General features: G+C 49.1%; 1 long non-coding RNA gene across 1 annotated transcript in view; it reads left to right on the forward strand.

Moving 5' to 3' along the window:
- The window catches only part of LOC135374570 (uncharacterized), a 151,246-nt gene that overhangs the window by 61,015 nt on the left and 75,627 nt on the right, over positions 1-14,604 (forward strand). The window lies entirely within an intron of this gene.

Consider the following 14,604-nt stretch of genomic DNA (forward strand, 5'->3'; position numbering starts at 1 on the left):
GTATACTGCGTCCCGGCCCCTGGGCAGATGTCATCTTTTGGGTGGCGGCCGTTTGCGGTGACGTTCGTAAATTAAACAGGTTATGTGTTGTTTGTGGTGTCGCAATGGTGGGCGGGAATTGGCGGGGCGGGGTGGCGATAGGGCTGTACTGGAAGTGTGAATGCAAATACCTGGTGCGTAGGGTGAGGCTGGCAAGTGGCGTGGCGGTTGGTATGCCGCTAGCCTCCCAGCTTGCGGGTTGTTGCGCAACACGCCGATCGAATGCTGATATCGTTACACTCGAAAATGCCTAGCATGTCTTGGCCTTGGCCTTCGGTGGCTTTACGGTATCGGCTTTCTTTGCGCTGTACAAATGCTATAGTGCTGGCATATATCCGTCTTCCGCTACGTATGTGGAAGGTGGTTGTGTGTGTGTGTGGGGGGGGGGTGATGAAACTGCTCGTCGGTACTCCGTAGACAGCCACTCTGCACTGGGGAATGACCGGGGCCCCATCGTGTGACGGAGACATAGGAGGTGCCAATAGGAGGTGCAGGAGAGAATCGTGACTTCTCCCCTGTTTTTCTGCGTACGTTGATATCTCTTTTTCTTTTCCTAATCGAGTGTTCTTTTTTATCTCTACGATAAAAACACTTTTCGTCATGGTTTGGGCCGATCAGGGGATTCTATGCTGCGTATAAATAAATGTTTCGTACGTTACGGCACATACGAAAAATACTCCTACAGTGCGTATTTTGGGATACTTCCTTCTGCTAATTGCCTTTGTGCATGCGTGCGTGCGTGTGGGTGCGAGCGTGTATACTCGTGTAAGAGTTTCCTTAGCCTTTCGCGTTGAAGGTTTTACTGACTTCGAGAATGCCTTAGGTCCTCTAACGCGAGAATTTGTAGCATGGCGTCTGAGTTTAGTGGACCGTACTCTGCGTCTTCGCTTTATGTATACAGTTAGGAAAACTGTGGCGTTCGCCTTTCAATCTGCAGTGCCGGCCTGCATTGCTCAGTTGCTACCGTGTTCACTTGCCGAGCTCAAAATCGCGGGTTCAATCCAGACCGAGAACGGTGGCAATGTGGGAGCGATAAACACATCTCCTTGCACCGCCGTGTTAAAGATGCTTGGGGCACGTCTAAGATACCCCAGGTAGTCGAAATTATCAGCTGTCCTGCCTTGCGGCACGTGCAGCATCTGGGCACACAAATGGGCTGACTCACGATGCGCGTAAATTTACTCCCAATTCTGTTATTCAATGTGCACTGTGCTACAGTACCAAAAGCAGACGATGTCTGTGGTGCATGCCTTCTGTGTTGTATACCTTCACACCAAAAACTAGGAAAAACAATACTTACATTAAAGGCCTGTTCCGACATAGAACGATTTGATATTGAGTGCTAGAAAACAGCACGATATTTTCCTCCTCGCATTGCTCCACACCGCTAATAACTAGCGCTTGCCGGAGCTGAGCTCGAGTCAACTTTTTTCAGTATTGAACCAGTATGTAAATACCCATCCCATTTTTCCATGTACTCGCTTATTAGCCCAGACACCAGGAATGTTTCTCTTCCAGCAACAACGAAAAGAAAAGGAACGAGTGCCAGGAGACTGGTTTCATCACCGATTTATGAGCCCGAACGCGCCGATTCTTTATACTCTGGAGCCACCCTACACAACGTACTTGCACTGAAGCGATCCAAAACAAGCAACGCGAGAGCGCCAAGGTCAGCCCTCATTTTCTATCCCTTACGCATGCCATCCAAGTGCAGCGCCACGGAGTCCACAACTCCAAATACAACGCTGAACGACAAGCCCTTCCCCTCCCACATACGCGATATAACATAACAGCCCGCCGCTCCTTAATGCTGGAGCCATTCCCACAACACCACACCTGCTCTGAGGCGACGCCAAACTAATAGCGCAAGCGTGCCAAGGTCAGCCCACCTCCCATACTCCTTGTCATTCATCCAAGTGCAGCTCCGCCCAAATGACCGAGACCCCGACTCCAAAGCTTGAACACAACGCTGAACTGCAAACACCACTCTCCCTCCCACCCACCAGAAGCAAGGTCACACATACAACAGGAGCCCGTTGCAACTGGAGCCAGTTGCATATTATAGCTCAGAGAACAGCTTGCCGGACTGAGCAACTTACCGACCTTGCGGCATACCGCCCGATGGATGCTAAATTAACCCGAGAACTTATGGAGGATGAGCTGAAGCGTCGGCGTAATTTTTGTCGACGTTTTTTACCGATCGATCTGACCGCAAAAATCTGGAGGGCAGTCTGGTCTCTGAGAAGGAGCCCCCGCAAAAAAATCCTCTCGCGGCCTTGGCTGTCGTTAGAGGAGCAATGAGGTGACATTTAAGATCGCTCGAAATCCTGCCTCATCTATCTAGCCATCCACCAGGAGTCAGCATTGCGAAATATTTTCGCTCTGCGGTGCGTTATAGCTGTGCAATCGCATTTACAAAAAAGAACAAAAAAAAAAGAAAGAAAGGAAAGAAAACAGTCGGAGAAAGCAATCGCAGACCGCCGGTACGGTGTTCTCGTGACGTGATGAAGGCCCCGTGCTTTGTTTTTTTTTCTTCGCAGCTCGTGCGCCGCTTTTAGATGCTTCAGCTGTGCTGCTCTACGTCACTCGTCACGTGAGGGGGTAGCATACGTCACGACATACACCCGTTCTGTGATTCGCTCTTCTCACGAGAAAAAGGATTCTTCAAAGAACAGAACCTGCGGAACAGAGCCTTCGCGGTCATCCTACAGGTCACTTAGGCCCATCATTCTTTCAGAGGAAATCATTTTATTGGTTGGGGAAGACCCTACAACTCAAAACGAAAAAAAAAAATATGAGGGTTCACATCAGTGCTTCTTTAAGGGTGTAGGCGAAAACACGCTAGCGACGGACTTCTCAGTGGCACTAATGACACCGGCCACCACGTTGGCGACTCCTATACACAGTATTTTTACGACAGTTATTACGACTGAAATTCACCAACACAGGCCCAGTCCACCGGAGGTTAGGAAAGCTGCCTTCACTATAATCGGGCTAATGACAGCGTTAAGGGTTGTTAACGTCGTCTCATCCACGGGACCTAATTAAAATTACATGTGCCGCACTGCTAATCATTAATGGTTGGTAACTCCAAACTCTCCTCCATGTTTATAATTAGGGTTTGTGGTGTTGGGGCATTTGCCGGAAATGCCGAAAAACACCCCCCGGTTCTTTTTTTTTTTCTTCAAATTTGGAATATTCCGAAATAATCTGAATGCGGAGTACCATGCCAGCTGACATCGTTTGAATGGGAAAAGGAAATCCCCGTTGCAATTCCCTACATGTGTGAAGAGTTTTAGTACATCGTACGCTATTGCCTTTGCGTATATAAGGGATAGTGTTGGTAGTCCCGCGCACGCGGAAAACATAAAGAAGCTTCGCGCACTGCGCAGAACCACCTGTGCTATTCTTTACGTACACCCAGGCGGTAGCGTACGATGCATTAAAGCTGACTATTTTTTTCATTCATTCAAACAGACAACTTCATTACGGGATAATGAATGGGGAGTTTCATCGCCGGGGGCGATATACCCCACTGCTGATGGTGATGCGGATGTGACGGACCCTTCTGGTGAACGTGGGACATGAACAATATGTTGGGTGGGTCAGGTAATGCGGACCAGGTGACGTACAAAGGAGCAAGCGACGCGACAAGGCTCCGCGTCTGGGAGCAATTAGAGGACCCCATCACCTCCGGCGACACGGTGGCACCTGACGGCGGCATCAAAGGGGCGCGTACTCCCAGCCGAATGAAAACCATATGTGCGGGGGTTCGAAGGGAAACAAGCAGGCGAGCGAGAAACAAAGGGACCGAGCCTTCGCGTTAAGGAAGAGCTTTGACGGTAGACAGAGGAGACCCGACAACGAACGAGAAAACATCTCCTGACGATTGGGAGCTCTGAGATCGCCTGTTCGCCGGTTGACACTAACCGCCTCCCGGAACAACGCCGACCAGGCCCTGCGTCCCAGCCGACATGTCTGCGTCCTCGGATCTGAACTGAACACCAACGTGGTGCGACCGAGACCATCGCCCAGAGTGCCGTCGTCAACGAAGGCCTGTCAGCTTGCAAGCCACGTCGAAAGGGTGAGCCTGTCACACATGGTGCGATGTTGTACGGCTAGGAAAGTAAAGATGCTATAACTGTAAAGCGGTCTCGTCTCGTTTTTCCTCACCTCAGCGTGGGCCCACCCGTTTTGATTGTGTTAAACATTAATGTGGATGCAACGCGAGCAGGCGGGTGCATCACATTAAAGTGGTGGCAGCGGTGGGATCCCTGTGTGAGTAATCGCTGAGGAAAAGTGTGAGACCAGTGTACCCTCACACGAGAGGAAAAACGATTCGCTATGGCGCAGCCCGTGGTTAGCCCGAATAATGTAGGCGCAGGTGTGTTAGCACTAGGGGGCATGGTTCCCGCATTTACGGGAGATAGTTTGGGGCCAAGCTTGGAAGATTTCCTACGCATTCTGGAGCAGGTTGGCAAAATGGGAGGTTGGCAAGATAGCCAACTCATAGGCATCGCTCGTTGCAAAATGGTAGGAGCTGCATATGGGTTTGCGTGGCAAGAGGAAGAGGTCAGTCAGGCAAAATCTTTCGCAGAGTTCAAATCCCTTGCTAAGAAGCGCTTCGATACAGAGCCTGTACATGTGAAATTACAGAAATTCATGTCGGCAAAACAGAGCGCTGAGGAGGATGTGCGGTCTTTTGCGTCCAGGCTTCGCTGCCTTGGCAACGCAACTTTGGAACAATACGGGGGAGAGGGCGCCGAGCAGAAAACGAAAATTGCACGGGAACTGTTAGCTGGGCAGTTGCTAACGCATTTTTTGAAAGGATTAAAGGATCCTGTGCGACGCTTTACACTATCCCGCGACCCGGAAAGCTTCGAGACCGCGGTGGAAATAGCGGTGAAAGAGGAGACGCACGAAAGGACCGTAGCGGACTGCCAAACTGTAGTACGCCGAACTGAAAACAGCGAAACGGAGGACGTTAAGTTGCGACTTGATCGGCTGGAAAGAATGCTCGAAGCTTCGCTCGCGCTCCAGAACCGCGATATGCCGCCCCGTTCCACTCCTCGGCGAAGCCGCGGAGAATGTTACACTTGTGGCCAAAAGGGACATTTCGCCCGCAACTGCCCGCAGCGGTATAGGGGACGGGCGACCGAGGGTCGTGAGATGGAGTCACGGGAGGAAGAGCATCACGGAGGTACGAACACGCGAGGCGCTCAGCCGGGAAACTAGTCGCGTCCCTTCCGGGTATCCGCGACGGAGGGGAATCCGAGACAATTGTTGTTAATTTCTGCGGAGAGACGAGCCCCATTGTGGAATGTCATATAGGGGGCGTTAAGATGAGATGTCTTATCGACACCGGATCGAAAGTCAGCCTTATGAAAGAAAGCGCTCTCGAAAGAGTAGACAAAAGATGGAAGGAAAAGTACCACGCGGTGAACAGTGGCCGTACTTTAATAGGCATAACAGGAGATAAACTCAGGACTGTCGGCTGCTATGGGGTCCCGCTTCGTTTGGGCGACAGCAGTCTCAGACCTCAGTGTTTCGTATGCGACGACCGAATTTCCTTTCCCACTGAATGTCTCATTGGACAGGATATCCTCCGCGAACAGGGAGCAGATTTGTTGTTAAGCAAAGGCGTCCTAAAAATAGGAAGTGAGCAAATACCCATAGTAAATTGGACGCGATACGGGGAACCGGATGCGACGGAACTCAGGCCTGTCTCAGAAACTACAGCTAAGGTGCGCCTGGTTAGAACGTGTCACCTTCCGCCTATGACCGAGTCGATTGTGACGGGAAGAGTCATAACGCCGACAAGGGAGGGTCAGCTCGCGATTGTAGATACTTCCGACGTAACACTAACCTCCGGCGTTGTTGTGGCCCCAGCTCTTGTTAAACTACATAAGGGCGGAGTTGCTCCTATACGAGTAGTGAATGCCACGTTGCAGGAAATCAAACTCCCAAAGGGAAAGATGATGGGTACTCTGGCTGACGTAGAGGTCGCTGAGCCGCCGGTTTCACGGGATTCTGATTGCAACGCGGTCAGCGAGGTAGATATTGCTAGCAAGTTTGACCTCGCACACATTCCCGAGCTTAGGCGTCGGAGGCTCACGGACCTTATCAAGGCTTACGGGGAGGCTTTCTCGTGGAGTGCGACGGATATCGGACATTGCAGCGCGGTAAAACACCGAATTTCGACCACCGACGACCGTCCCGTATACCGTAAAGCGTATCGTATACCTTATGCAAAACGTGAGGAAATGGACAGACAGGTAGACGAATTGCTCCAGAACGAGGTGATAGAACACTCTACTTCACCGTGGGGAGCCCCTGCGTTACTTGTACAAAAACCGGACGGATCCTATCGTTTTGTAGTTGACTTTAGAGATCTAAACACAGTCACTAGAGTAGACCCTTATCCCCTTCCCAATATCCAAGAAACACTGTCACAGCTTGGAAACGCGAAGTTTTTCACGGTGGTAGACATGACTTCCGGTTACTGGCAGCTGGAAATGGATGAAGGGGACAAAGAAAAAACTGCCTTCAACACCCCTTCTGGTCACTACCAATGGAAAAGGATGCCCATGGGATTAGTGAATAGCGCGTCGGTATGGCAGAGAACCGCGGACGTAGTGCTCTCTGGCCTCCTCGGGAAATCGTGTTATGTTTATCTCGATGACATAATCATTTACAGTGCATCGTTCGAGGATCATATAAGGGATATTGAGGAAATCCTGAACAGACTGAAGGCCGCAGGTCTCAAATTGAAACCATCCAAATGTCAGTTTCTGAAGTCAGAGGTTAAGTACTTAGGACACATTGTGTCGGCAGAAGGTGTTAAGCCGGACCCAGATAAGGTTAAATGTGTAAGGGAATTTCCGAGGCCCACGGACAAAACCACGATCAGGCAATTTCTCGGACTATTGACTTATTATCGACGACACATTGAACGATTCGCGGAAATCGCTCGCCCACTTACGCAGTTGACCACGAAGAAGCCCTTCTGTTGGGGAGAAGAAGCAGAAGGGGCGTTTAACACGTTAAAGCAAAGATTGGTGGAAGCTCCGGTGCTACGTTTCCCTGATTTTTCAAAGCCCTTTATATTGACGACCGATGCTTCCAAGTACGCGGCCGGGGCGATTCTGTCTCAGGTTTTTGATGGCGAGGAGCATCCCGTTGCATATGCCAGTCGACAGCTAAACGGGGCCGAACAAAATTACGGCGCTACGGAGCAGGAATGTTTAGCTGTTGTTTGGGCCGTACGTCACTTCCGCTGCTACCTGTATGGACGCCACTTCACAATCGTCACCGATTGTCAGCCGCTGAAATGGCTAATGAACGCACGAGACCCCAGCTCTCGGCTGGCGCGTTGGAACCTGCTATTACAGGAATACGATTTCGAGATCGTTCATAAGGCTGGCGCGAAAAACCAGAACGCCGACGCATTAAGCCGGATTATTGTACGTCATACCGATATTTTCGTTCCCTCAGCAGAGGAGGCGCGGCTAAAGGAGGAACAAAGACGCGATGACGCTTTGTGCACTATAATTGAACAATGCGAAAAGTCAACCGACGGGATATCTGGTAACTTTCACCTTGACCAAGGAGGCATCTTGCGCAGGGAGGACCGCAAGGGCGGAACACGTGGTCGCTTTGTCGCGCCGAGGTCTATGATAGGAGAAATTTTACGTTCCTACCACGACGCTCCATGCGCAGGGCACCCAGGAGTAAAGAAAATGATAAGGAAAGTGAGTAGAGAATACTTCTGGGCGGGCATGAGGGGTGACATCAACCGTTATGTCCGAGCATGTGAATCATGCGGCTGTAGAAAGGACAACAGCGCGCGTAAGCGAGCACGTATGCAAATCTTTCAGGAGCTGCGTTACCCCTTTGAACGGGCCGCGATGGATATTGTGGGTCCTCTGCCAGTAACTACCTCGGGAAACAAATACATTTTGGTCTTCGTGGACCATTTGACACGCTACGCGGAGGCTTTCCCGATGCCGGATCAGAGGGCTGAAACCGTGGCTCGAGTATTTGTCGAAGGAGTCGTTTTGCGTCACGGAGTGATTAGGCAGCTGTTGACAGACCAAGGTGGCAATTTCACAGGAAAAATAATGAGCGAAGTGTATGCACTCCTGGGAGTGAAGAAACTCCAGACGACGGCTTACCACCCCCAGTGTAATGGAGCGGTCGAGCGTCTTAACCAGACAGTGATTAAAATGCTCTCCCACTACGTCTCGCGCGACCAAAGGGACTGGGACCTTTGGCTTCCCTTCGCACTTTTCGCGTATAATACGACTCCCCATGAAGGTACGAGGGAAAGTCCTTTCTTCCTACTTCACGGGAGGGAAGCCGTGGTGCCGGGGGCGGCTCTTCAGGCTACGAGGATTAACTACGGTACCCTCGAAAACTACAGAGAAGAGCTCGTACAACGCATGTCAATCGCGCACAAAGTCGCAGCCGCGGCCCTCACGGAGGCCGCGAGCCGTAGGAAAGTACGTCACGACAAGAAAGCAGGTGACATAAGCTACAGACCGGGTGATCGGGTGTTTCTGCGAATAGAGGCAGGAACGGCGGGACTGAGCAGCAAATTGGCGCCGAAGTGGAGCGGACCATTTCGCATCGTTGAAAGGCTGTCTGAAGTAACCTTCAAAATTCGAGACGTTAAGCGGGGCGAGGACAAGACAGTGCACGCCGATAGACTCAAGCTCGCTCATGATCCTTTCGATAAAGACCAAAAAGTGGATTCCACTGTGGCCGACAATCCACCTCCTCGGCGTTCTATGCCCGTGATCTCGCCTAACCTTCATCACTGCCCTTACCCTGACATCTCCTCGGAAATGCTAGAGCAGGCTCTGTTAGAAGAAGCCCTGAGCTTCGAGGTGCAACATGCCCCACGCACGTCTTCTAGCGTAGCTATACCAACCGCAGGATATGCACTGCGGAGTCGCGGACCCGTGCCCGACGTCCCATAACTGCGGACCTGTTCGAGAAGCACTAAATGAAGAAAAAAAAAAAAAAAACTGCATCTTAGGTTCTAGACTTTAGAGATAATATTTGTACATGTTTTTTGAGTACGTTTTCTTTTATGTGTGTAATCAAATACGGATAACTACGGGACAGTGCCATAATAGTATTTTTGTAAGAAGAGTGACACTGCACTCGTGCAAAACATCGCAAAGTGTGTATGGGCACCTTCAGCTGTGCTCCAATTGTGTGGTGACCTTTGAGTGGCGAAAGACAAGCGAATTTTGTTTATTGTAACAAAATTCTTCTCCGAGAGTGAGCGGATGTGACGGACCCTTCTGGTGAACGTGGGACATGAACAATATGTTGGGTGGGTCAGGTAATGCGGACCAGGTGACGTACAAAGGAGCAAGCGACGCGACAAGGCTCCGCGTCTGGGAGCAATTAGAGGACCCCATCACCTCCGGCGACACGGTGGCACCTGACGGCGGCATCAAAGGGGCGCGTACTCCCAGCCGAATGAAAACCATATGTGCGGGGAAACCAACCATATGTTCGAACCATATGTTCGAAGGGAAACAAGCAGGCGAGCGAGAAACAAAGGGACCGAGCCTTCTTGTTAAGGAAGAGCTTTGACGGTAGACAGAGGAGACCCGACAACGAACGAGAAAACATCTCCTGACGATTGGGAGCTCTGAGATCGCCTGTTCGCCGGTTGACACTAACCGCCTCCCGGAACAACGCCGACCAGGCCCTGCGTCCCAGCCGACATGTCTGCGTCCTCGGATCTGAACTGAACACCAACGTGGTGCGACCGAGACCATCGCCCGGAGTGCCGTCGTCAACGAAGGCCTGTCAGCTTGCAAGCCACGTCGAAAGGGTGAGCCTGTCACACATGGTGCGATGTTGTACGGCTAGGAAAGTAAAGATGCTATAACTGTAAAGCGGTCTCTCTCGTTTTTCCTCACCTCAGCGTGGGCCCACCCGTTTTGATTGTGTTAAACATTAATGTGGATGCAACGCGAGCAGGCGGGTGCATCACACGGGGAATGAAATGATGAGTCCCTTCACAATATGGATCGAAGTCCTGTGGTGTCCAGAAAGGTGAAGAGAGCCTTGAGGGCAGAGCGTTGGTGCGCTGGATGTGGCCAGGGACCAAGCAATTTTGTGAGAGAGAGGGGGCGGGAGTCTAGCTCGTTGAGGAATGCGGAGAGTACGGTTCGGGAAGGTTGGTAGTGTGGGCAATGGAGGAGAATGTGCTCCAGATCTAAAACGCCAACGGTACAGACTGCACGTCATTCGCCTCAAGCCCTATGTTGCCCGCCATGAGGACATGGCGGATGCTTCAACGTGCCCATGTTTTGTTGTACTTCAGCAATTATAGAAGGATGACTTCGTTGTGAGGTCGGTTATCTTCAGGGAACGTTCCGAATTCATAAACGGTTCCAAAATCCGACCACTGACTCCCTAGCCTTCTAGTTCGATTTCTGGCCACACCCCTCAATTAACAACTTAGACCGTTTCTGAGGGCCGTTAAAACACGCGCTATTTTTTGGGAGGAATATACCTGCCGAAAGAATCCGACTGCTACTAAACGATATAAATGCCGATAAACACCCCATAATTAGCTTGAAAGAAAATACCGAAAACCACAAACCCTGAAAGATGAAAGTCACGCACATTCATGCACAAACCCTATTTATAATACATATTGGCATCAGGCCATTACCATCCAGCTGGAAGGAGGCGTTAGTTCTTCCCATCCCGAAACATGGCAATCCCCCAAATGCCTACTCGTCCTTCCGCCCTGGGAACCTGATAAGTTGTGTGGGAAAACTGATGGAGAGACTAGTTTTGCATCGTCTCCAATGGTGGCTTAAAAAACAGGTCGTTACCACTCGAAATGGCTGGATTTCGTCGCTACGGAACTCCATGGATCCAGCTCTCGACCTATTCTTTACGGTGCATCATGCTCGTGCGACGGATCATCGTGTCGATTTTCCTGTCGATTCGTGTCACACGTATGAACATCAGGCGCACATATGATACCGTCTCGCACATTTGTGTGCTGCACGCCTTGCACATTTTTGGTGTATGCGTTCGACTCTTCAGCTCCCTCCAAGACTTCCTTACGGATCGAACTGTCGCTCCACGTACAGCACAAGGCGAAACGCTAGGAAGCATCCTGTATCCGACACTCTTTACTCTAGTGATGACGGATGGTGATGGTTGATGATTCCTCGATAAGTAGCGTTCTCTCTGTATGCAGATGATGTTGCCGTTGGCACGGTAGGAAAATCACGACCTGCCAATCAGCGCCGCTTGCAGCTGGCTTTAAATAACATCCATAAAGCGTCTGCTAATAAATATGGACAATTGCCCTCGAAACCATTATGGGTAGCTGCTGTGTAGTTGTAGAAACTGAAGTACAGAAACAAAACAATACCCAGGCAGCACAAACCCTTGGGAAAAGAATGGGAACGCAATGGGGGCTTCGGCTCCTGAACGGGCCATAGTGCCCGACTGGTTCCCAGCGGTGTGGGAACGGTGGAGGTAGAACATAAGAGAAGATAAGGTTCTCCCCCGATGGGGCTCTGATGATTTCCCACTCTGGTCTCCTTATGGTCATGTAAACAATAATATAGGATCGCTCCCCGATGCTGCTGTGATCATTTCCCGGTCTGGACTGACGTTGGTCATGTGACCAAAATATATGATCGCTCCCCGATGCTGATCTGATCACATCACGATAATCAGTCACATGACCGGGGTGCAGCAACGGATTTCTCTTCCCAGACTGTCAGGCGCCGAATGTTGCAATCACGTGACCGACAGTGTCGAATCTGGCCAATGATGTTCCTCGATCGTCCAGCCGTGTTTGCACTGTCGGAGTCCCCGTCGCCATCGCTGCGAGAAACGAACGTATCCGGCCGTGCTCCCGAAACTTTCGAGGAATTCCGACATTTTTAAGCGATTTATCGAGGGGTAAGTGCTATTTCTTCTTGTGGTATTCCTCACATTGATAAACGTTACTCGTAGATGCTTTTCAGCATGAGTGACACCGTTCTAGAAGGCTTCTCTCGACACTTAGCAGCGCAGCATCGCATAGTTTCGAGTTCAGTGATCCATTGTTCTTTACGCATTGCTTTTAGGTTAATGGACTACGTTTTTGTCAAAATATAGTTCAGTAAAGTGTGGAATCGTATATATTGTGTATTTGACATCAAGCGAAATATAACCATTTCTCAGGACGACTGCGTGCTGCAGCTGTGCTTTCCAACTCCTGCGAGCCTACAAAACTGGAATGCTGGAGGACTTCAGCTCAAGGTTCGTTTTTGTAGTCATTCGAAACAAAAGAAAAAGAAAACTTTCGAACTGAATAAATTATTCCTCTTTAATCCGTTTGCGTAATATGATCGACGCATGATATGTCTATTTGTTTCAAACTGTGAGTGAATGAAAGCTATCCTGATCTTTCATTCAGAATGTCATGCTGGACCACTATACCAGAGCGTGCTTAAAGAAATCAATGCCTTGATGGGGATATCACTGAAGTGTCCTCCACCAGATCTCTGAGAGCCAGTGATGATGGTCAAGATTTTTCTAGCGGATCCTGTCATGTCATGCTGACAACTGTAAGTTCAGCTATTTGGTCTGTATTCAATAACATGTACGTCTTGTGGTGTGGTGTACTTTTCTCAGTGTAACCCTGACCTCAAGCTATCTTCCACTTTCAGAATCCACCCCGCACTTCGGTTACAACACTATGCACCTATCGCGCTGTGATGGTTGCTTGAAAGGAATACAATCTGGTATGCTGTGTTGCTTTTCTTTTAAAATGACTTCAGGTATCCATAATAAGAGACCCTCATAGCAAGAAAGCCAGTGTATAAGAAAAGGCGTCTTCTTGATACATTAATATTTCTCACGGTATCCTAAAGCCAAAGGTACGAGTCACACTACGTGCGCCATACTGCACTCTCAGAAAAAAGGGTGGAACAATTACACCTTTTAGGAGGTAATAGTTGTCGCATATGTTGTGCCTCAAAGGTTGCAAAGTTTTACCTGCTGCCTACAGATGATGGAGCCTCTGATTCGGTGAGCGAGGGGGGCGTACGCCTTTTTGTCGCAATTTGGATGGATAATTTCTTTTTCCACTCTTTTCCACCCTTTATCAGACGCTATGTTGACCTAGGAGGTAACTAAGGAAGTTGCCATCTTATCACACACTTTTTTCTTAGATTGTGGTTCTCAAATTGTATGTATGTTGCCCTCGTATTACCAAAGGTGCGCAAATATTTTCTTCTATTTTCTTAAAGCTAGAACGATCGTGACACATGTAGTACGGATTCTCAAGTTTTTCACGTGTTCCATGTTGTTTGGGGCAACTCGTTACCAGTAACTCGATACTGTAACCAGGCAACTCGGCTTAGCTATTTGCAGTAACTTTTTGCATAGCTCTTTGCTTTTGAGCTCCAGTAACTTCTTGAGGAGTTCGTTCATTTCTCTTTCTTATATTTTTCCTTCTTTTGTGTGTGTGTGGGGGGGGGGGGGGGGCTAAGTTTTTCAGAATAACTTGGAGAAAGTTCGAAGTTCTTTTGTTCAGTTCTCGTCTACGAACACCGCAGGCTGAGTCCTCCCTCCCATGACTTGAGAGAAAAGACGTGCACGGCGCGTCTAACTCCCGTTGTTACATGGTGAATGTTACAAATTATGTTTTAGTCGAGCATTAGGAAGCTGAGGTATCGCGCATCTTAACGATAATCAATGCATTGATAATGATAGAGAACATTGAGTAGCAGGGTTAAAACCTGGCACGGTTCTACAATACGTGCGTTGGGGACAACTCATAGAGCATAAACTTGCTTTGTGCTTCTTTCACGTTCCTTATTACGAGTTCAAATTAATCAAATCCCTCCCTAAAGAAACCTATAAATGTCGGCTTCTTTTGTCGTAGCAGGTATTGATATCGTTTTTGTGTATCAAGACTATTTTGGAACGTCTTGAATCGCCCATTGTGACAGCATGGTCTGAATTAACCATATCGACAGGTCAAGAACTAAAATGCATATATATTGAGTAGCAAATACCTTGAAGGTAACTTGTTACGTTTCTAAAGTAGCTTAGGAACTTTAAGTCAATTTTCATTACGTTTTATTACGTGTAAATGCGTTTGAAATTCAGTTACGGTCCGGTTTCACGTCAGTTCAGGCAGGGAGGTCCCATCGACCCCCTGGTTTCCCAGAATTCTTTTATATTTATAAGCACATCGTGCATTATGATCAACAGCGGTAAAATGAATAATTTTTGCCAGGTAGCTTTCGTGCAAAAAAAAAAATATATATATATATCGCTAAAATCCAGCCCTGAATTCGGGTGTTTCAGTTTTGCCGTGTTTCTACGCGTATATCTCCCGGGTGTTGAAAAGTATTGTTGTGAATTTTTTTGATGCTTTATTATGCCTACAAGCCAGCTGTCAGAGAGCAAATTTTAGCGCGCAGGTGCAACGCTGTGTGCCATAGAAAATGGCGAACATTCCCTCACGCGCAGTTTTGTCCCAATTTCAACGGGTGATATCTCTGGCTATAGATA

Source organism: Ornithodoros turicata, chromosome 1 (genome assembly GCF_037126465.1).
Source record: "Ornithodoros turicata isolate Travis chromosome 1, ASM3712646v1, whole genome shotgun sequence".
Classification (NCBI taxonomy): Eukaryota; Metazoa; Arthropoda; class Arachnida; order Ixodida; family Argasidae; genus Ornithodoros; species Ornithodoros turicata.